We start from the raw sequence: 22,544 nt of genomic DNA on the forward strand, positions 1-22,544 counted from the left end.
TGTGTTGCGACCAAAACTGGCCTGACCCTCACTCTATGCTGGCGCTTGGATTTGCCCATGTTTGATGTGAACGGGTTCAGCCTGGTCTGCCCTACCTATGCCATATGTATGATGGTGGGTATCTTCCTCTGGCCTGGTCTGGGTTGCTCCATATCATGGTTCTTGTGCTCACCTGTGGGGGCTGTGTTCCAACAAAGGAGTTTCCCAAGCTGCTCCTTCAGAACCTCTCCCTGTGCCAGGACTTGTGCTTACTGGTGGTTCCATGGGCCAGCCCTCATTGTTGGCCTTCAATCCATTCCAGTTCTTGGTGTTGGCTGTTTCACCCCAGCCAAGACTTGTCCATACCCGGACACTGCCCACACATGGCTCAGTAGGGGCAGAGACCCAGCCTAGTCCATCCTACATCTACCCAGGTTCTCCAGAGCACCAGATGGTGCTGTCAGTTATTTTCCAAAGCATGCAGTTAAAGCAAACTCATTGTAAAAAAAGTACAAAAGTATAGAGGATAAAAGGAATTAATAAAAATTAGTTGAAATTGCAGTTCTTCTTGTTATTGGCAACTTGGTGATCACCTTTTTGTTTATTTCTGACTGAACACACATGCAGAATCAAAGATAAATGAAAGGATCGCATATATAATATATGAGTGTACCTGTAATCCACTTACTTTTACTTTTATCCTGAATGTATGTTTTAATACAGTGTTTATTTGTTTCTACTCCCTGACCCACAAGTTACTGTAGCAACCTATGTGTTCTGTGTTTTCCAAGGTCAGACAGTCTTATAATCATTCATGCACACATATATACATACGTATATATTCACACTGCATATTAGGGTGGGTCTTAAAATATTCATGAAATAGCATATTATGAAGTAATATGCATAGGTTTCTGATTTTTCTCAGAAAAATAAATTTATTTTTTAAATTTACTTTTTCCACAGACTTTCTGTTTTAGGTTCATTTTCTCCACAAACTTTCTGAAGTCTCCTCTTCATTGATTTAAAAAATGAGATCAATGAGATCATATTTACATATTGCTTTTGCCTCTCAAAACTGTTCCTTCACTCTTGACCTTTTCAAGTCAGTTGGCAAAATTATTCTTTTGAATACTTTATCATTTTTGAAGGTTTGTTTATGTTTAATTGAAAGGCAGAGTTACAAACATGGAAGGATGAGAGTGATATCTCCCATTTACTGATTTACTTCCCAAAAGATTGCTATGGACCCAGCTAAATGTTTCTAAAGCCTGGAGCCAGGAGTTTCTTCCAGGTCTGTGGATGGAGGGGCCAAGGACTTGAGCCATCCTCCACTGCTTTCTCAAGTCATAAGCAGAGAGCTGGACAGGAAATGGAGCAGCTGGGTTATGAACTGATGCCCATAGGGATCCTGGTACCACAGGTGGAAGTTTAACTTGCTATGCCAGAGTGTTAGCCCCTAACACTTTAAAATTTCTAATGGCATAAATATAAGAGCAATTGTAAAAGATTTTACCAATTAATGAGAATTTTCATTTTTTCACTATTTTGCATAATATTGTGAAACAAGACTTTTTGTATATTTATCATTTTCTATTGATGTGATTTAACTTTCATAGCTCTATTACTAAAACTGAATATTTCCTTTATTTTTATTGAGGTTGTACACACACACACACATATGCAACAAAAGATACATATACATATATACAACATGTCATCATCATCTGCTAGTTTTTTCTCCAAATAACCACAGTGGTCAGGGTTAGGTTGGACAGAAGCTGGATGCCAGGAATTCGATCTGGGTCTTCATGTGTATGGCAGGAGCCAACCACTTGAACTATTATCTGCTAACTCCCAGGATCTGTATTTCAAAGTAGTTGGGATTGGGAGCTAAAGCTGAGAATTGACCCCACACACTCCAGTATTGAACACAAGTATCCTAACTTATGCAGACATTATGTCAAATGTCTGCCCCCAAAACTAATGTTTCTGAGCCCCCTAAATGTGTGATTTTTCAAGTTTTAATAGATGGTGTTATGTTGCTTTCCAATGAGAATTAATACCTCATATTTAGCAAGCATGGAAGAAGGTTTTTTTCCCTCATCATTCCCAACAATGTGTATCATTATGCTGTTTTATTTTTGCTGACTTAATAGATGAGGAATGATGTCTTGTTACTATTTTATGTTGTACCTTCTTGATGTTCCCCAAGGCAAAGCATCTTTTCACTTTTATTATAAAATCTGGATTTTCTTCTTCACCATTTTTGCCCAATTTTTATTTTTGAATAGTTTCTGTTGTTTTCTATTTTACAGTGGATTTCTTTTTATGATAGTAATGTCTCCCCTTTTCATCTATATTGCATGGTTTTTCTTCCTCAGAGGTCTAATTTTGTGTTGCAATGATCTCTTTGTGTCCAGACTAAAAGAAGAGTTCCTAGACAGCAGTGATGTGTTAAGTATGAAAAAAATAGTTGTAACACTGTCTGAATATGTGATATTCAATTGTATTTAATTTAAGACTGAACTGTATGAAATAATTTATGAATGTGGCATCATGTGGTCTAAGATGGTTCAAATAAGCGAAGTTTCAAGATGACTAATGTTCTGGAAATATTTGTAAGTGAGTTACACACTTCCCTGATTTTAAAATAGAGTATGATTCAGTCATATCATTGTGAATATACTTGGTATCTTTGGGGGCTATTTAGAGATGCAAGATTGTTTTAAGTACCTCAAGATATATGGATTATAATTCTTGTGTCTTTATGAATAGATTTAAAGTTCTCATTTTATACTTTTGAAGTCTCTTTCCTCACTGTCAGATTTTGCAATAATATCTTTCTGCCTTTAAAGAAATATTCAAGTGATATGGGCAAAATTGGTGGGGGGTGCGGGCAGGGATTTTGAGAAGGGGGAAGAGAAATCCTGGAGGCTATGGAACTGTATCATGGGATAATAAATGAGTAAATAAATTTAAAAACACGGAGAATAAATAAGCCCATAAAAAAGCAATATTCTTTGTGTCTGTCTTTATGAACTAATGTATCAGAAACCATGCTCATTGAAGATGTGGACGAGATAAGAGTTAATAACCACGACATATTGGCCTGAATGCTTTTCCTATGAAAAAGTGCATCAACTTGCAGTGAAAGTATAACTCTGGCTCACTTGAGGGTCTTTTTTTTTCTTTACTTATAAGTGTGTTCTGGAAGGTGGAGATTGCTGGATAAGTAAAGTGGTGGGCCACGACCTCAGTTAGGATATAGAACGAAGTGCATGTAAACAAAACCCCAAAACAAAGATTTGAAGTATCTTTATAATGATGGAAATGTATCTCAATCTTGTAAATGTCTGAACATGTAGGGAGTTGTGAATTTGTGAAGTCATAAAGCCTATATGCTCCAGGCTCCTTCTAGATTACTCCTTTGCCCTGGGGTATGGCTGTTACCTTAATTTATTTTCACTTTTTCTTTGAAAGAGAAATACTGGAAGACAGACATACAGCGAGAGATCCTTCATCTCCCATTTCAATATCCAAATGTCTGAACAGCTGGGGATGGGCCAGGTCATTGTTGAGATCCCCGAACCTAATTGTGGTTTTCCAACTGAGTTTCCAATCCAGCTTCCTGCTAATGTACACTGTTGGTGGCAACAGAAAATGGTCCAGGTACTTGTGTCTTTGTACTACTGAATTGGAAAATCGCGATTAGGTTCAGGGATCCCAATAATGACCTGGCCCAGCTCTGGCTGTTGTAGGCATTTGGATAGTGAAATGGAATATGGGTGTGCCAAGTGGCATCTTCATCTACTGTGCCTCTGCCTGGCCCTATTGCTGTCATCTTTAACCCTCCCAACAGTGCTGCACCACATCCTCTTTCTAACTAGATGGTGGGAAAGAGAAAAGTTTTCAATAGAGTATCTCCTCATTATTTTAAGGACATGAATAGAAGTTGTATCCATAATTTCATTTTATATTCCCACTTTCCATGCCTAAGTCACTGGTCTACTCTCAGCAGGAGAAAGACTAAAGAATCTTGTTTTTATTTTGGGTGGCCATCTGCTGGAGTTGGGATATTTGCCACACCTAATCATGCCATTTTTCATCAGTGCTGGTGTGAAAGGTAGCATGTGCCCATTTGTGTCTCATCTTTCACTATTGAATGGAGTGTAAAATATTCAATAAAGCCAATTGTTTGTAATCTTTCTGTCTTTGATGTAATGATCGATAGAGGCTGGCAACATTGCATGGAAGAGAATTGAACTTGCTGATGACTAGCTCAGGGACTAGACATCTTTGGGCTTTGCAGATGGGTTTTCTGTAGTTTAATTCATGCCCGTCTAGTTTTTTATCACTCCACATGGGGCTAGTTGTTCTTATTCATTACTTTTTCAGCTCTGTTAGAAGTTTAAGTGTGGAGATCATGTGCTTTGGAAACAGGTGCATGGGAGTAGCTGAGCACCAAGGGGTTATCAGCCCTGGATGATGAATAGAAGTGAGGTGATGGCTTGAGGTTATGATTGGTTTTGCCAAAAGCAAGGTTTGGTAACCCACAGATTGCATCTCCTAGCTGCAATATTTACTTACCATGAGTTCTAGTGTCTTTCTGATTGACAAGGAAGCATCTCCTTCCTGTTCCAGACTGGTTCTGGACTTGGTTTTGCTCCAGCTGCTATTTCTGTCACCAAGGTGCAATTGCAATGTTTGTTTTTTGGAGATGGGGAGCATTTCAAAAGATTATTTCTCCCTCCAAGTTAAAACCCAAGTGCAAGAGGATCATTGGAGGTAAACACAGATGAAAATGTGAATCTTCTTTCTGTTAAAATTTGGTTGGAAAATTGAGGTTGTGCTGTTTCATCGAGCTTCCTGAGTGCTTTGTCTGTGCTGGTCTGAGCTGCATCTGTACACATTTCTGGTTCTCCAATAACCTGAGTGGCCTCAAAGATTTGCTTCATGAGAAGAGATGGTTGATCTGAGGGTAGAAAGTGAAAGCAGAGTGCCAGGTGTTGACACAATCAGTGTGCCATTTAGATCCTCAGCAGCAGGTAACATTATTGCAGTGAAGAGGAATTTCATAAGGGAAGTTGGTGTGGTCTGGGAGCAAAACCAGGAGATTGGGATAGAAGCCCCACCACAACATGGGATTGTTAGGGTAGGAGCAGTACTGCTTCTAGGACAGATAGAAGGACTCATCTGAGCTGTCCCAGAAGAGTTACTCTCTGTATATGTGATATTCACATTCTATCTGTTACTGTATTTTTTTTAAAAGATTTATTTTTTATTATTTTTTCATTGGAAAGGCGGATATACAGAGAGGAGAGACAGAGAGGAAGATCTTCCGTCCGATGATTCACTCCCCAAGTGAGTGCAACGGCCAATGCTATGCCGATCTGAAGCCAGGAACCTCTTCCGGGTCTCCCACGTGGGTGCAGGGTCCCAAAGCTTTGGGCCGTCCTCCACTGCTTTCCCGGGCCACAGGCAGGGAGCTGGATGGGAAGTGGGGCTGCCGAGATTAGAACCAGCGCCCATATGGGATCCCGGGCGTGCAAGGCGAGGACCTTAACCACTGCGCCATTGTGCCGGGCCCATGTTACTGTATTTTTTCAAGCCCTGTAAAATGCATTTGCTTGGTGTTCCCAAACTACTTTGTAGTCACTTCCTGTTTCCACATAGAGGTATAAGAAAGCACACGTGTGTATGCTTGGGGATGTGCATGCGCACGCACACACGCACTGCGTCTGGAATGGTGTTGAGGGAGTCTGTAGTATATCTGCTGTAGTCACACGTCTCTAAAAGATGAATCGGTTCCTTTGCTTTGAGGAGAGAGGCTGGAAGTGCTGCCATCCTTAATTTCTCCTCTGGGGAGTCGAACATGAGAGAAAATAATCATTCCTCTTGAGCATCACACACTTGCGTATAAACCTTCAGGGACTACCAGGGCCTTCAACGTTCCTAGCATGACAGAGGAAACCCTCCTCGGCTTGCACCCTATTTTCAGAGTTTTACTCCTAGGCGATGTTCTTTTTATTCTCCATTTGCCTCTCTTCTCTGTGCCCCACTTGTTCTGAGCTACTTGGAGTATGAATACGTCCATGCTCTCTCACACCTCCATGACTCTGTATTTGATGATCCCTCTTCTTTGAATGAAATATCCTTCAGGCATTTTGTCCCTTGACAAATTTTTTTGAAGATTTATTTATTTTTATTGAAAGGTGGATATACAGAGAGGAGGAAAGACAGAGAGGAAGATCTTCCATCCGATGGTTCACTCCCCAAGTGACTGCAACGGCTGGAGCTGAGCCAATCAGAAGCCAGGAAAGCAGGGAGCTGGATGGGAAGCAGGGCTGCCGATATTAGAACTGGCCACCATATGGGATCCCAGGAGTGCAAGGCAAAGGCTTTAACCACTTTGCTATCATGCCAGGCCCCATGACAAACTTTAATCTATCATTTGAGACAGAGGCAGCACTTTCTCTGGGAAGTCTTTTTCTTTTCTATACTGGTTTAGGTGACTCTCCTGGACACATCTGAAGCATCCCTAATCTTAGTACATAATACTATGGGCATTGGTTTACTCAGTTGCACATATATCTGTGAGCTTCCTGAACACATGATTTTTTATCTTTGTTTCCCAATGATTAGCACAATGCCTAGCCAATATAGTTGTGCGAATGAATACAAGAACAAATGATAGAGATCTTGTGAAGAATCTGCGATTTGAGGTTACAATCTGGCTTTGCCCCCACACATAGTCATACAATTCTTGGCTAAATAAGAGGATACGTGCATAGCACTTTCCAGGAACACATACTATACAGTCAACAGAAACTTATTGTTATTTGATATTGGGAAAATTAACTTTGTATTGTAGGTGTTCAATAACTGTTAATGATCACCAAGACACTTTCTAGGCTGAAATGTTAAAGGCTGAGTTGTTACATTTTAAACTGCTGTAGAACCCATTTCCAAATGCTTTGGAACTGCCAGTGGCTTGAGCAGAGGAGTGAAAATAGGCAGAAATTGACAGAAGTCAGCAGTGGGCAAAAAAGATACAAACAAAATAACCATTCAGAGTAGTCAGTGGCAATGTGAAAGAGTATCTCTTGACATTGGTCTTGAAAAATCTTACCAGGCTTATATTTACAATACTGTTTCTTTTACATACTTTTGTCTTTCTTCTATAATTTTTTTTTCCCAAGAAAAAGAACTAAAAAAGAAAAAAAAAATAGTGACTCCGAGATGACACTGCAAGCAATGTCAAAACTTCTGCAAAGGTCAAACATTTTCCAGAGATTGCTGGAAGCATGTATCCTGCTGTGTTCTCTCTGTGAGTGTGTAACGTTGAGACAGTGGGAGCTTCAAGCTGATGTTGGAAGCAGCCTGGGAGGTGGCAAATGTCTTCTTTGTGCCAAACTCCCATATTGTGTTTTACATAGAAGAGATGCAATCTCTTTCGTGTATGTGCAAAGCATCTTTCCTTCTGTCCTTTTATCCCCATGGGTCTACACTTGTTTCACTACATTCAATTTAGCAAACACTTGTTGAACCCCCACAGTGTGCAGGGAACTCTGCTGCTTCTTCCTTCTCTGTGGGCTTTTCTCATAACATTATTGCTTCATTAAAATGAAAGCCTACATTGAAAGAAATATGTGAATAGCTGGCACCTAGTGTTTTTTTAAAAGGTAAAACATGTAAAATTTTTATTAATTTTGGAAGGATTATTTCTTGCAGCCAGAACCCACATCGAAGTGTTGTGAGAAGAGATGATGTGAAGGCCAAGGATCTAATCCTAATTTGGTGTATGATCTTAAGCATGTTGTTGAGCTCTGTGTTTCCATAACTAGTCAGCTTATTCTTAGCCCCCTGATAGTATGATTCACAAAAATGTAAATAGGACATAACAAAGTTTGGGCTTGATTTTCATGGTGCCATTGACATTGGCTTGTGCCATATTGGGCTTAAGATCTCTGTTTCCCAAGGCCTTGCTCTGTAAAATGAGGGTATTATCTCGTTCTGTCTTCTGCAGAAGGGTAGGAAGCCCGCAAGTGCCATGGTGAATGATGAATGGTGAGGGAATTCGCACACATAAGCTGTTATAAGGGTAAATAGCCATTTTAACATCAATGTTTCCTTCCAACAATCACTTTTTGCAGTTTCCATTCTGAGTTATTTCAGGGAGACAGTAATTTTAGTTTTGTACTTTATCTTCTTCTCCCTGAAGCTGATACAAGACATTTCAGGCGAGTGGGTGCCATGTCTCTTCTATGTCTCTCTGACTGACACCACTTTAGTGCCCAGGCCTGTCTGAGTGCGGTGTTTTATTTGTTGGCCTGAAAGGAAACGATTCATTCACTGCTTAATGAGCTATTGCTATGCTCCTCTGTCCCTCAGCACCCATGTCTGTGTTCATGGGAGAATCCAGCTGTGGCTCTTGAGAGCTTTGTTGAAAAGTTTATTAGAGGTGAGAAAACATTCTGTTTTCTTCTTCTATCCTAAGCCCTATGGCCCATTAATAAAGTAAGGGGATTGTGGAAAGGCAGGTTTACAAAATAAAGGGTGGGCACTGGAGTCCCAGGATCCTGCCTATGCCTTTTTGCTGCCCTGTGAATGGAAAGGCTGATTAGTCCTAATTCAGGGCCACCAGCCTGCTGGTAGGTGGGCTGCTCATCCAAGTGTGCTTCCTGGGACAGCTTTCTCCTATGTTGGCTTAGGTCTGATCAGTCCCTGGTCTGCAGGGTAGATCTCTCTCTCTCTCTCTTCCCACCATGAGTGAATACAGCACAAGCAACCTGGCTGTAAGAGCCCAAGAGTTAGCTTTAGCCCAGAGTTGGTTATTCAGTTTGCTACATAATGACCATTGTGCTGCCCAATAGGCTGGCTTTCTAGTTGATTAGGCAGGGCTGGGGAGGGTATCTGCTGAAGATCATGTTATTGTTGGGACTGTACTAGACATGAATCATCTAACTCTTGGGTCTCTAGTAACATCTTGACATAGGGTGGTGTCAAAGAGCACTGGGGGACCAAAAGATCATTTTGTTGTAAGTACTTCCTCCACTCTTCTCTGTACACATCCACATACACTCTACACAGACACAAATTGAGTTAGACACCAACCAGGACTAGAATTTGGTGCCCCCTGTCTAAAAGAGGACACCTGTTTTGAGGTCACATCCTCACCTTTTCCCCTGAGAGCTCCGGTGCCCCAAAATCCTTGTGAAATAAAATTATAAGTGCCTTGAAACAAGGTGTGTTATGGCTAAGAACTTGAATGCTGTGTTCAAACCACAGTTCTACCACTAAACAAATATTTGACCTTCAACAAGCTATTGAACACTTTCACATTTCGGTTCCCATGGCTATAAAACAGAGATGATGATAATTGGATTCATTTCCAGGGTGCTTGTGGGTATTCAAGGAGGTAAATACCGGGCTCAAGGTAACATTTCATTAAATGTGAGTACTTATCATTCTGACATAACTGCCCCATTTCCCACCCATCACACAGAAAAGGATATAGAGAAAGTATGAGTATGAATATGTGTGTGTGTTGCGGGAGGGGGTGGCTTTGCTTGCCTAGAATTACAAAACTCTCAGAGCCAGTCTTCATCTTCCTATCTCAGTGATCCTCATCTGAGAAGTTTCAGGGGACATCCATTGCCTCAGGATGAAGCCAAGTCCCTCCTTATGACTGCCCTCAATGATTTGGCCCAGGCTTGCTGGACCTAGGGCATTATGTGTGGTTCTCTATGTGTGCCATGTCTCAATCTCTCTTGGGACAGGGGTTGTTTAGTGAATGGACAGGAGTGTTGGAAGCCCATCTGATAGTTTTCCAGAGCTGTGATGCTAGCACATCTAGATGAATAGATGAGTGGGCCCAGTGGGAAAACCACTCGTTCCTTCCATTGACACCTGCACCCCTTGTATTTCTTCTAAAAGCTGAGCATTGCTTGATTGACAAAGAAATCTGCTCCACTTAATGGATTTTCATGTGGTGGGAAAATCATGTTTGAGGGCACTCTTTGTTCTGTTCCAATGTATCTGCTTTGACCTGAGATGTCACCCCTTCACTAGGTGCTCCAGCGGGCTGCTTCACTTGTCTGGGGGCTCCAGGAGACTCGGGCTGTATCCATTTTGCTTTGCATTGTAGGTCCAGCCCTTGGCAAGAAAGAATGAATAATTATTTGCTAAATGAATGAATGGATTCAGGGTTAGATAGGTAGCAGGTGCAGGTCTCAGCAGAATGTGTGGTTCCTCAAGTCCTGGCCTATGTGATGTCTAGCTCGTGGATGCAAACATCAGGCTCAGCCTTTATTTTTCTCATTATGCTTAAAACCCAACAGTCACCCAATAGTATAATTTTCTAAGTGGTTTCATTTCAGCTTTGCTAATTGAAGAGAACTAAGCTCTTTTTAAAGGCTTGCTTTGTGTGTGGCTGTCACTGGTGAGAGTCGAGACTGGTTGTCAATCATTAACAATAGCTTGCCATTCTGAAATAATTTAAGTTTAGGTCTTTCTTTCACTCAGGCATTTATACTGTGTTACATGTTTTCATACTGAGCTGAGAACAATCTGGGGTGAGAAACTGTCATGTGTTCCAGGAGCTGACATGGAGATTTCTTTTTTGATTTCCAGTTCCTCTGGTCTGTGGCAGAGTAGCTTTGGCAGGAAGATCTCAGGTTTGGGTGTCGGCCTCTTCACATACCTGGTTTGAACCCTGTTCTTTCCCTTCCCAGCTTATTGCCTAGTGTCCTGGAATAGCCTACTCCGTCTGAGGCTATTTCTTTGTACAGCTAAAAGGGATATATAGATTACACAGTTTGGATTATTGTATTAGTAATGTAATAAAAAAGACCTAAACATGGGAAAACACATTGGGAGCAGCGGTACTTCTTGGCCACTCCCCAGAGTGCAGGTGAATTTCTCAGGTCTCTCCCTGGAATCCAGAAGAGGCTCCCTGTGCTTGCTTCATGGACCTCGGGGATCATGCAGTCCTGAGTTCAATTCCCTGTTCTCTACTTCAGTTACCAGCTGGGAGTAAATGATAGGCATCTAGAGCTCCATTATTGTAAAGTGAGAATAAGGATGCCTTCTTATCATGTACTGCAGACTGAAATTATGTCAACCAGTGTCTTAGTCAATGCTCAATAAATGTTACTTGCTTTCTGCTCAGTAAATGTTACTTCCTTTCTCATCCTCCTCTACATTTCAGTGTACTTAATTGACAGGAGGAAAATGGGGAGAAAAAGAGGTGATTCAGAAACTTCTCCCTCCAGTCTGGTCACATTAAAGAGATAAGCATGTAAGCATTTGCACAGTGCTCTTAACCAAGTCTACTTACAGTTTGTTCATCTACTCAATAGATTTTTATTGATATTTATGTGTGCTACCTATTAGTCTAGGCAACAAAGAAGATAGTAACTTTGCCCTGGTGATGTTTACATCCTAGTGGTCAAGACAGCTGATGAGCAGACAATGTCATCAGCAAATGGGAAGAAAAATAAAAGAGCAGGGACAGTTCCGAATTTTGTATGAATGGTCACAGACAGCTGCTCTGAAGAGATGAGATTGGAGCAGAGACCTAGACCTTGCAGTTCCCTCCACCAGCAGTGTCTTCTCTCTTAGTTTCTCTCTCTCTGTTGGTAAATTTCTGATATCAACATACTGTTCTGCTACACCTAGTGGTGAGTGCTCTTTCTGCCCATTCTGAACACAGTCAGTCACTCCCTCTTCTGTGATTCCATGATGTCTTCTACTCTCCCAGTTCTTTCCACATGGCTCCCTCTGACATGACCACTTCAAGGCTATAGTTCTTTCTTTTAGCTTTGTGTTATGCATGGTGCTGGGCACAGAGTGAGTTAGTGATATGTGGAGGAACTGAGGGAGGCAGGTGATAGATTTAGGTGCATGCCTGTCCTGACTGCATTTGGGGTCATGGATTAATGGCCATGGTCTCCCTGGGAAAGCCACTCAGAAGAGAAATGTGTAGTTTGGGAAGCAAGGGGCTGTTTTCTGCAATCAGTACACTCAGGTTTAGCTGCTTTCATCTCTGAGGCATGGATGAGCTCTTCTAAGTTCAGTGTGGAGAGCCATTATGCACAGTGCTTCTCCTAATTACAGAGCCCTTTAATAATTTCTGCCTTCCAGAGGCCATATGAGTTTGGGGAAGTGATTTAATGTTGGTGAGCCTCCTGGTATTTGCTAGGGATGGGAGTTGGAATAAGTCATCATGCAGGTCAGAGGCCATGACTAACTGGCATTAAGGTGGATTCATTTGAAAACCAAACCAAAATGTCACAAAATAATGTACAGGAAAGAACCTGGGTGTAGAGTTAGGCAGACCTGGGGATGAATCCGGACTCTGCCATTTGGCTTTTACTCAGGCAAGGTACCTTATCAGTTTACATCTGAATCTCCTCCTCTATAATGTGGATTAATGGTCCCTAACCTCACTGTCTGGAGTGCAGGAATTCAGTAGATGATACATGATCGTGTGTGAACTTCAAAGACTCTACCTTCTGTCTGTCCCCACTTGACTCATCTTCTTCAAGAGCTATTAGTATACAATCAAGCTGCTCTTACTCAGCCAGGGCAGTCATCATGCCCCACAAAATGAGCCCAGTGGTTTGAAAATCATCTCGTGCACTATTAGTGTCACAATGATCCAGTGCAGATGTATGGTCCCAAGCCCAAGGTCATCTGTCTCTACCTTGTCCTCTTCTCACCCTCCCCAGCTTATTCATCCCTTGTCCTACACTAATCTAACCTTGACCTCCTCATGTGGCAGACTGTAGTGAGCTGTCCTGAAATCCCCCCAACTGTAAGCCAAGTCATTTCCCTTTGCTCAACCACACAATCATCATTAAAAAAAGATTTATTTTTGTTGGAAGGACATATTTACAGAGAGAAGGAGAGACAGAAAGATCTTCCATCCTGTTGGTTCACTCTCCAAATGGCCACAAACGCTGGAACTGAGCTGATCCGAAGCAGGAGCCAGGAACTTCTGAGTCTCCCATGTGGGTGTAGGGTCCCAAACTTTTGGGCCATCCTCTATTGCTTTCTCAGGCCACAAGCAAGCAGCTGGATGGGAACTGGAGCATCTGGAACACAAACCAGAGGCCATATAGAATCCTGGCACTTGGAGGTGGAGGATTAGCCACTGGAGCCATCATGCTGGGGTGTAGTTCATCATTTTTAAAGAAACTTCCTTTGCCCTGCTTATGACACATGTAGAGAGTTGAGAAAGTTCATTGAATATGTGTTTGGCAGGAAAATAGTTCAAAAACGTTTTTGCATCCAAATAAGTGGATTTTAGTACCATTTTCCCACTGTTTTGATCTGTACATAATATTTGAATAATATATTTTTATTATTCATTATTTTGAGAATTGGAATGATGGGGGTAATAATGAAGTTTCCATCTGCTAGTTTACTCTCTAAATGCTCATAACATCCTGGCCAAATCTGAGAGCTGGTAAATCAATCAAAGTCTCCCATGTGGGTGGCAGGAACACAATCCTGTGTGCCATCACTGCAGCCTCACAGTGTCTGCATTGGCTGGAAGCTGGAACTGAGAACTGGAGCTGGGACTTGAAAGCCAGGACCATGATACAGGATCTGGGTGTCTCCAGCAACTGCCGTAACTGTTAGATAAAATGCCCTCTGGGGTAACAGGTTTTCCATTAGAATATTATAAGGTCAATAGAGTTGGGGCATGGCTTTAGCTCCTCACTGCCTTCCTGGGTGATCTTGGCTGATTTGCTCCTTTTCTCTGGGATGTGCTTTCTCATATAAATAGGAAAGAACAGTAACAAACACTGCTTGGGTATTACTGTGTGACAGGTACCTTCTGTGACAGGCACTTTATGTATTAACTCATTGGCCCTCACAATAATCCTGCGAAATCAGTACTATAACAACTCCTGTAAAATTGAGAATGCAAAGACACCAAAGGTTTAAGTAGCTTGCTCAAGTTCACACAGTAACTGGGAGAGCTGGGGTTTCAACCAGTCCAACCAGTGCCTGGCTGGCTTCAGAACCCACAGTCTTAACCAGCATACCATTGTTATCCTGCTAGCCATGATTCTGGAGTATGTAACTTGTGGAACTAATGTGAGGTTTGGAGAGACTAAGAGTATCTGGTATTATGGATATGTAATCAATATCAGTGCTGGGACTTTATATATATATTTGCACAGTTGAAATGCACACTTGAAATGCACAGTTACAGAGAGAGAAAGCAGAGACTGAAAGAGTGATCTTGAATCTGCTGGTTCACTCCTCAAATGACCACAATGGCAAGACTTGAGCCAGACTAAAGCCAGGAACCCAAACTATCTTCCAGGTCTCCCACATGTGTGCAGGCCCAAGTCCTAAACATTTGGGCTGTTTTCTGCTCCTTTTCTAGGTACATTTGTAGGGAGCTTGATCAGATGTGGAGCAGTTGGGACTTGAACCAGCACTAATGTGAGATGCCGACATTGTAGGTAGCAGCTTTATTTGCTACATCATAATACAACACTGGCCACATGAACTGTTATTTCCTTCAAAGCTCAGCATAGCCAGGCTTAATGAGCACTTATATTGTTCTGATGAAGCACTGATTTTGGGCTCAGTATTTCCCTGGACCTGTTTGGCTTCCTGCACACCTGGCCTTTTAGGAGGCCCTGCTAGGAGCTTGCACTTAAACCTTTGTGTGAGTTCTTTGTTAATCCTTAAACACTAGGAGGGAGCAGGCTGAGCTGGCCCAAAAGCCTGTTTTTTTTTTTTTTTTTTATAAGGAACTGGGCTTTGTGGTAGAGGTGGGTCCTTTCTGAGCATGGAAGACAGGGTCAGGTCTGCAATTTTCTCCGCTTTTAGGAACAAATACTACACCTGCTTTTCTAAGCTGAGAATCTTGAGAGATGTGGGGATTGGTGATGCCCTCCAGCCCCACTGGTGATTCCACACAAAGCTGAGAATGATTCAGAAAGTCTCTTCACCATTTTGCTCTCTTTAAAAATTAAATGCCCAGTGCTAACATGTTTTATTCCCGATTCGGCTGGCCTTTAAAGGGATCGCTTAGAAGTCAGAGTGCCTGGTGCCTGCCTGAGCCTGGTAGATTTCAGGAGTTGCCAAGGCCATAGCAAGGGAGAGTGACCTTCTTTTTGTCAAATCAATGAAAATGAAGTAAAGGTCTTGATGAGCAGCTTCAGAGTGAGAGAGCCATGGGAGGGATCGAGGAGCATCGATGATGCAGGTTTCAAGATGCAAGGAGGATGGTAGTGACAGAGTCTGCATGATATGATGGGATGAGCACTAGACAGGGAGCAGGGAGTCCTGCGTTCTCATCTCAAGTCATGCCACTTCCTGTCTGTGGTTGTGGGCAGGTTCCTGGCCCTTCTGAAGATGTTAATGCCCATATTAAGTATGTAGACAATAGAGAAGTAGGAAAGTGGCTATAAACCAACCTAACCCTCAGTTGGACCACTGATCAAACAGGTACAATCCTTAACTGACTAAGCCCTGGTTTTTCGCATTTGTGAAATGAAGGCCTTACCTTTGCTCCTTTGGCAGATAAATGTCCTTGACACCCTTCTCAGCCTTTTCTCTACCTCCAGCTTTCCCTGATGCCCCATGTGGGTTGGGATGCTTTCCCCTCGCCATCCCTGTGTTTCCACCACGTATAGGAACTCCTTGTCACTGAGCTAATGGCTCTCAGTGGGCACTTGCAGGTGTGGGTCTGGTTCCTTCTCAGTGCAGAGCCCCCCGCAGGGCCCGACTCCAAATTCCATTTCTGATGCTCACAGATGGAATAAATGTGCTTCACCCTAACTCAGACATTCGAAGCATCTAAGTTTATTTGCTTTTATGAGTATCTGATTTCTGCAACAGATATAGTGTTTTCTTCCTTTCACCGAAAGATAAAGATTATATGCTTCACACTGATTTGAAAATTCACCCTTGAGAAAACCTCTTGACTTGTTATTACTTAGTATCTCCTACCCAAAGGGCTTATCAGCATGCAGGTTTCAAAATTGTTCAAGGTCACTATTACAATCTCATTTATCTGGGTTTAGTCTTTGAACTACTGGAATAGTTTCTGGGTAATGCTTCCTTAGCTTGAACTGACCATCCTGTACAGAGCTACCATCTCTGTCTCTCACCTCTGAGGTCTTTTTCATCTCAGATATCAAATCCTTTGAAATCCATCAGGCTGCCCGGTCACCTTGCTTTCAGGGGATCCACTGTCTTGGTCTGGTTTGTGTGAAATCGTGCCGCATCCAGTATGTGCTCTTCACATTCCCAGCCTCACAGAGAGAGCTTGCTGTTGACAGAGTTGTCAGGGGAACAACAACAAAAAGCATGTAAGATTGTCCAACAGAAATAAATCTCCGACTGTTTTTCCAAGGCATTCAAGCATTCATATGTGTGCTACTGCATGTAGATTTGGGGGAGGGAAGAGATTAGAAGGGAGAAATGAACAGAGAGGAATGTGACTGGCTTGCATCCTCACAAAATCACAGCTTCCCCTCTTTTCACACTGCACTTCTAATTCCCTTCCAGAAGGCCCCACATGAGAAGCGTATGTTGTCTTTTTCTTTGGGTTTTATTTTTGTCTCGTGTAACTTCTGTGACTTTTTTTCATTGTAGCTAAGGCACCTGATGAATGACTTGCTAGAGGAGAACAAAGAGAGCTCAGGGTTCAATGAGCATGAGGTTTGAGGACCATGCTGGATACAACTTTAGTACTGATAAACAGACTTCAGCTGTACACCTGTTTGCCAGAGCTCCCCTTTATTTTGTGAATCTGCTTCTTCACCCCATTTTAATGTTGCATATTCACCTACCTGGAATACATGGGAAAGACTTCCAGGAGTCTGTCTTCCTGGATTAGCTCAGCCTTTTGCTGCCTCTCCCTTGCTAAACCCAAGAAATCTCTACTGTTAGCATTCTAAGGATGATTGCTTCCACTTTCTTTCTTTGTAACTTTCCACTTTCTTTCCCCTTCCACTTTCTTTCTTTGTAACTTTCTCATTCTCTCTGTGTGAATGCAGGATGTTTTCCAGGAGATTACAAAATTGTTGAAGGGAGAAAAATAACTTTTTTTTCCCTGATAGTTCTGTGTTTGGAAATGATTCTGGATTTAGGAGACTCTGCAATCTGGGCAAACTGTCAGTATCTCTGAACTGTAACTGCTACCTGTAGACCACAGGGATATAACCTATCCCTTATAGGTGCTTGTGAGAATGAAAGGAGCTGTTTTTACCAGCATGGAGGGCTATGTTCAGCAGTTAGAAGCGATCAATAAATATTACCACTGAACACGGGTTCCTCCAGAAGACAATAGGGGGTAGATTGTAGAGGGAGGTTGATGTTGTTAGTGTTTGGGACAGGGGCTGAGCTCCCTGGGTTCAAGTGCCAAACCAAGCAGTCTCTGCTAGAGAAAGTAATGTCACCTCCCTGAGTCTCAATTTCTTCTTCCATAACATAAAGGTGATCATGTACGTTTAATTATAGAAAAGAAATCAGCACCATCATATGAGAGAGTTTTTTGGACTGAAACTGTTTTGAAGGAAGGATATCATATGATGTTGTTATTAGAGTCAACAAAGCAACCTTAATCTAGCTTCTCTTATGTGCCACTCTAAGCTGAGAGAATGCCCATTTTTGAACAGAGCAATTCTGAGATGATCAGAGATGACACTCTAGTTGCTGGCATAGCCAGGCATACTCCAGAGTGATTTAGGCCCAGTGTAAGAGAATTTGTGGCTATATTCTGGCTCTACTCCATGTGCAAGTTTAGGCAAACTGCTTTCATTTCCCTAAGTCTCAGTTACTGTTTTCATCTATTAAGATAATTCATGTCTTGTATGCCTTCTTAGGACCTTGAAAGCTAGGTGAGCTGAATTATGTTGAATGTATGGGGACAGTGTGGCTTACAATATGTTCTGTGACATTTCTCACTGTCCCCACTGTCCTACAAGGACTTAGAAGAGATTGACTATATGCTTCTCAACATCTGTACGACCATTAGCCATTCAGTCAATGCCTCCAAACTGGTAATGGATCTGTAAGCTTCACGGCTGTTACTGCATACCTGCTTGCCCAAACAAGTGCTATTCCTTTAATGCAGTTCGATGTCATTGTTGAGGCTGCTCCTATTTCTACTTGTTACTGCTTATTAGACATCACCTAGAGGCTGGCTTTGTAGTGCAACAGTTTAAACCATCATCTGTGATGCAAGCATCTTATATCAGAGTGCTGTTTAATTCTCGGCAGCTCTGCTTCAAGTCCAACTCCTTGATAATGCAACTAGGAAGACCTCCAAAGATGGCGCAAGTTTGTGGAACCATGAGCTACTCAAGTGGGAGATGGAGTTTCAGGTTCCTGGCTTCAACCTGGCCCAGCCCCGCTTGTTGTGGCATTAGGGAGAGTGAACTAATAAATCAGATCTCTCTCCTCCTCCCTCCACTCTCTCTCCTTCTTTTCATGTCACTCTACCTTTGAAATAAATATTTTTAAGAAATGCCCATGAATTCATGCTCAGAATTTAATATAAATTATTTGTAGTACTCATGGCACTTCTGTAAGGCTGGGCTCAGAGAACCAAAGAAAAGCAAGTTCAAGGACACATGTTAAAAGTGGAAGAGAGGATCTGAACCTAGTTTGTCTGATTGCAAATTCCAGGCTTGTTCCCCTGTACCCCACTGGAAACCCAACAAGGGGCCCAGTTGTCCAGTAATAACCCACAGTTGAGGGAAAGTGGCAGCTTCTCGAGTGAGTGGATTAGAAATAATTCCCACTTTGAGAACACAGGGGGTGGGAGGAGCAGAGAGGCCAAAGTGAAAAGCCAGGGAAGCAATTCTTCTTTCAAAGAAAAAAATCTCTATTTGGATTCTTTTTTACACATCTAACCCAGCAGAAAATTGGTTTGCAGAAGATGTAGGTCGTGGCTCTGGCCCCGTCGTCTGGACGCCTTATATTGTACACTATATTACCGGAGCAATATCGTGCACTTTATTAGCACCAGCAGGATTTGGGATTCCCATGGGGACTGTTCTTTGCTGTCAGATGTAGAAGGCCATTTAATCTCCTTTATCAGATCTCCCCCAGCTCCTCCTCCTCTTACAGAGCATTGAAGAGAATTTCTTTGGATTCATTGGTTTGAAAACCAGCCTTTAAATACTGTTATATCTTGCCAACTCTGGTGTCTAATAAGAAACAAACCATGAAAGGCTGAATTCCTTGAAAATCAGCCTTGTGCAATTGAGAAGCAAGCATTTCAGGAAAGTTTTAATTGGAGCTTTGTCTTCCTCAGGCAAGACAGGAAGGAGAATTTGTCCCTTATGTCCAGCTCGTGCTTGTGTCACCCCGACACTGTAGTCCGTGGGGACCAGGTTGGCCTTCTGTCCTTACAAGTCTACTCATACCGTTGGTTCTGGCCCAGGGGAATGATTAGAGACCTTTGAGGGCGACAACACACTTCTCTGGATAAAACATCAGTATATGCTATGTCTGGAATGTGCAATTTTTGCTTTGTTTTTGTCTTTTTTTTTTTTTGAAAGGCAAAAAGATAGCGATATCTCCCATCCACTGGCTACTTCCCACATACGCGCAGTAGCCGGGGCTGGGCCAAGTTAGTCAGCAGCCATAAACCTAACTCGGATCTACCCTATGGTTCAGGAACCCAAGTATCTGAGCCATCACCTGATGCCTCCCAAGGTACACTAGCAGTAAACTAGACTCTGCAATGGAAGTGAGACTTGAACCCAGGCACTCTGATATGGGATATGGTCATTCCAAGCAGTGTCTTACTGCTAACCACTGTGATTCATTTTTGGCAGAATCAGGTAAGATGTGTAGGGAGATTTGTGCTCAAATGTCTAGTTCCATATTTATTCCCTGTGCTATATAATGTTTTTCCTTTCAGGTAGCATGTTCCAATTCCAGGACTCTGGGATTAATACACGGTCCCACTCTTAAAGATCACAATCTTGTGTGTTTCAGAGCACGAAAGACCAAATACTGTGAACACATTGGGACAGAGAGTTCTTATAAGGGCTTTGACCCATCCACGGAACTCAGAACAGGCTTCTGGGAGGACAACATACCTGAGCTGAGTACATACTTAGGTTGATGTTTTTACCTCTTAATCTCAATGTTCTTACCTGTAAAATGGGACTCTACTATCTATGCAGATGGACTGGGAAGTAAACTGAGCTGTACATAAAATACTTAGCCCACTGTCTGCCATACAATAACTAGCATGATTGAAAAGAGACAAAGGGGACTACTAATAACATAAGCGATCCTCTTGCTGTGTGTGTCACAACTGGAGAGAAGGCTGGGTGTGTCACAACTGGGAAAGCTGCCTGGACTTCTTCATGGTCCAGCCCGAGGTGAGTCATGTCTTTTTCACAAGCTTCAGGCTGTTATTCTGTCAGAGGAAGATTGGGTTCTGGGGAACAAATAAGGCAGAGAATTTTGTAAATTGTAAGGTGTCATTAATCTAGAAAAAATTAATTTTGTTATCATCAGCCTTATAACTAACAGGTGCAGATGATATCAACTCTTATCCCTAAATAAAGGGGAGGATTGTTGCGTACCCTGAAGAAGAACTAGAAGTGGAACAAGCCCTATTCTTGGTGCATGGGGTATGCCTTTCTGTAAGGTGTGATATTTTTTTTCCATGCAGGAGTTCTTAGCCTGGACTGGATGAAAGGAGAGAAACATTTCATAATTACTTCAGGGATCTTACCCAGCAAAATATATACATACATACACACTGTGGTTCTCACCCTTCCCTCTTGCCCAAATGTGTTGGAGTCTGCAATGGGCACTGGCAATAAAGATTTATAGAAAATTGGTAACATTCTTCTTCCTAAAAATTGAATTGCACAGTTTCAAAACATACTGAAAATTCTCCTGGGTGCCCAGCTTGCTTTTCTAACCCTTGTTATCACCATTTAACCTAGTCTCCATGTCACTCTACCCAAAGGAACATTCTAATGGATAAAGCACATGTCCACTGTTGGGACTTCTTCATTCCTGTCAGACAATATTGTACCAGTTGGGTAGTTTTGAAGCCAAGAAATCTTTAGATGTTTGACTTATTGGACTAAATGACTTGCTGGACCTAAAGAATGGAGACATTCCTTTCAGAAAACCAGGCTTTTGAGAGTCCCACTAGGACTGAAAATTCCATAGGAGACTGAGAGGTATGGTAATCATTGGTGGCATATCATCCTTGGCACAGACCGGGGATGCCACATTGTCTGTTAGCTCTCTGGGGCCACAAAGCACATGCCCACACACTTTCCCAATTACTCTCAAGCAACTCTGAAGTTATCAGAACATGTATCATTGCCCCCATTTCACAGATAAAGGGAGTGGTTTCAGAGGGGTTAGGGAACATCCTCATGGCCACAGAGGGAGAAAGGGGCAAGATGCTGAAGGGTAGGACCACTTCCTGTCTTGGAGGCCATGTCAGTGTGCTGTAGAATGGCCTGACTTGCTTTCAAGGCTACACGAGTGACTGTTCTTTCTGACAAAGTATGCCCAGGAGCTGCTGTTGCTACAAGCTGATACCAAGAAACTGCTTAAAATTCCATTTCTTCTCATGCAGCTTTTGAGTCATTCTCCCTGTTGTTTAGGGTCAGGTGTTGAGCTTTGTAAGGGCCCAGTGAGCACAGAGTGGATGAGTCATTCTAGCAATATGTATTTGACCCTACCGTCCCAGGGGAGAGCAGCCCCAGTGACAGCTTTGCACTCAGAATTTCTCTGGCAGGCTCAGAGCTAGAGGGAACTTATAAAAAAAGTTCTGTGTGTGTCTGGTGTATTTTTAAAAAGATTCAACCAACACCAGTACACAAGAGAAAATCGCAGAGACCTAAGCATGTTTTAGGGTTTAAGAAAAGAAAAAAGATCAATTCCATAATGTGCCACCACCAACAGCCAATAATCATTCCAATAATAGTACCTTACAACTAAACTTTAGTGTGCAAAGTGTATTCACGTGAGTAGTAAAAATCATATATACCGCAAAATCTCACCCAGGGGGTCTTACCTTGTTCTAGCACTTGCTGATCCTCTTATTCTGTGATTTATTGACTACTCTCAGAAACTCAGTGGGACGGTTGACATCATCTCCATTTTAACCTGAGGTATTGGGTTCTAGGGGATAAGGTGACTTGTCCAGATTGTATGTCTGCAAAGGTCCAAAGAGTTCTTAGAGAAGAACTGAGACCCCAGCACCATTACTTTCTTCATTGCCACATGACTGGCTCTGTAGTTACAAATCTAATTTTTAATTTTTATTTATTTTTTAGTTGAAAGTCGGAGTTACAGAGGGAGAGTAGTTTTCAATCTATTGGTTTATTTCCTAGTTTCAACAACCACAGTGAAGCCAGTGTCCTGAAACTCCAGCTGGGTCTTCCACACAGCTGGCAGAAATTCAAGAATTTGGGCCATCTTAAGCTGCTTTCCTAGGCACCTTAGTAGAGAATTGACTTGGGAAAGATGCACCCAGGAACCCAATTGTGCTCAAATGGGATGACAGCCTTGCTGGTAGCAGTTTAATTTGT

Source organism: Ochotona curzoniae, unplaced genomic scaffold (assembly GCF_017591425.1).
Source record: "Ochotona curzoniae isolate NIBS_2020 unplaced genomic scaffold, NIBS_Ocur_1.0 contig_291, whole genome shotgun sequence".
Taxonomy (NCBI): Eukaryota; Metazoa; Chordata; class Mammalia; order Lagomorpha; family Ochotonidae; genus Ochotona; species Ochotona curzoniae.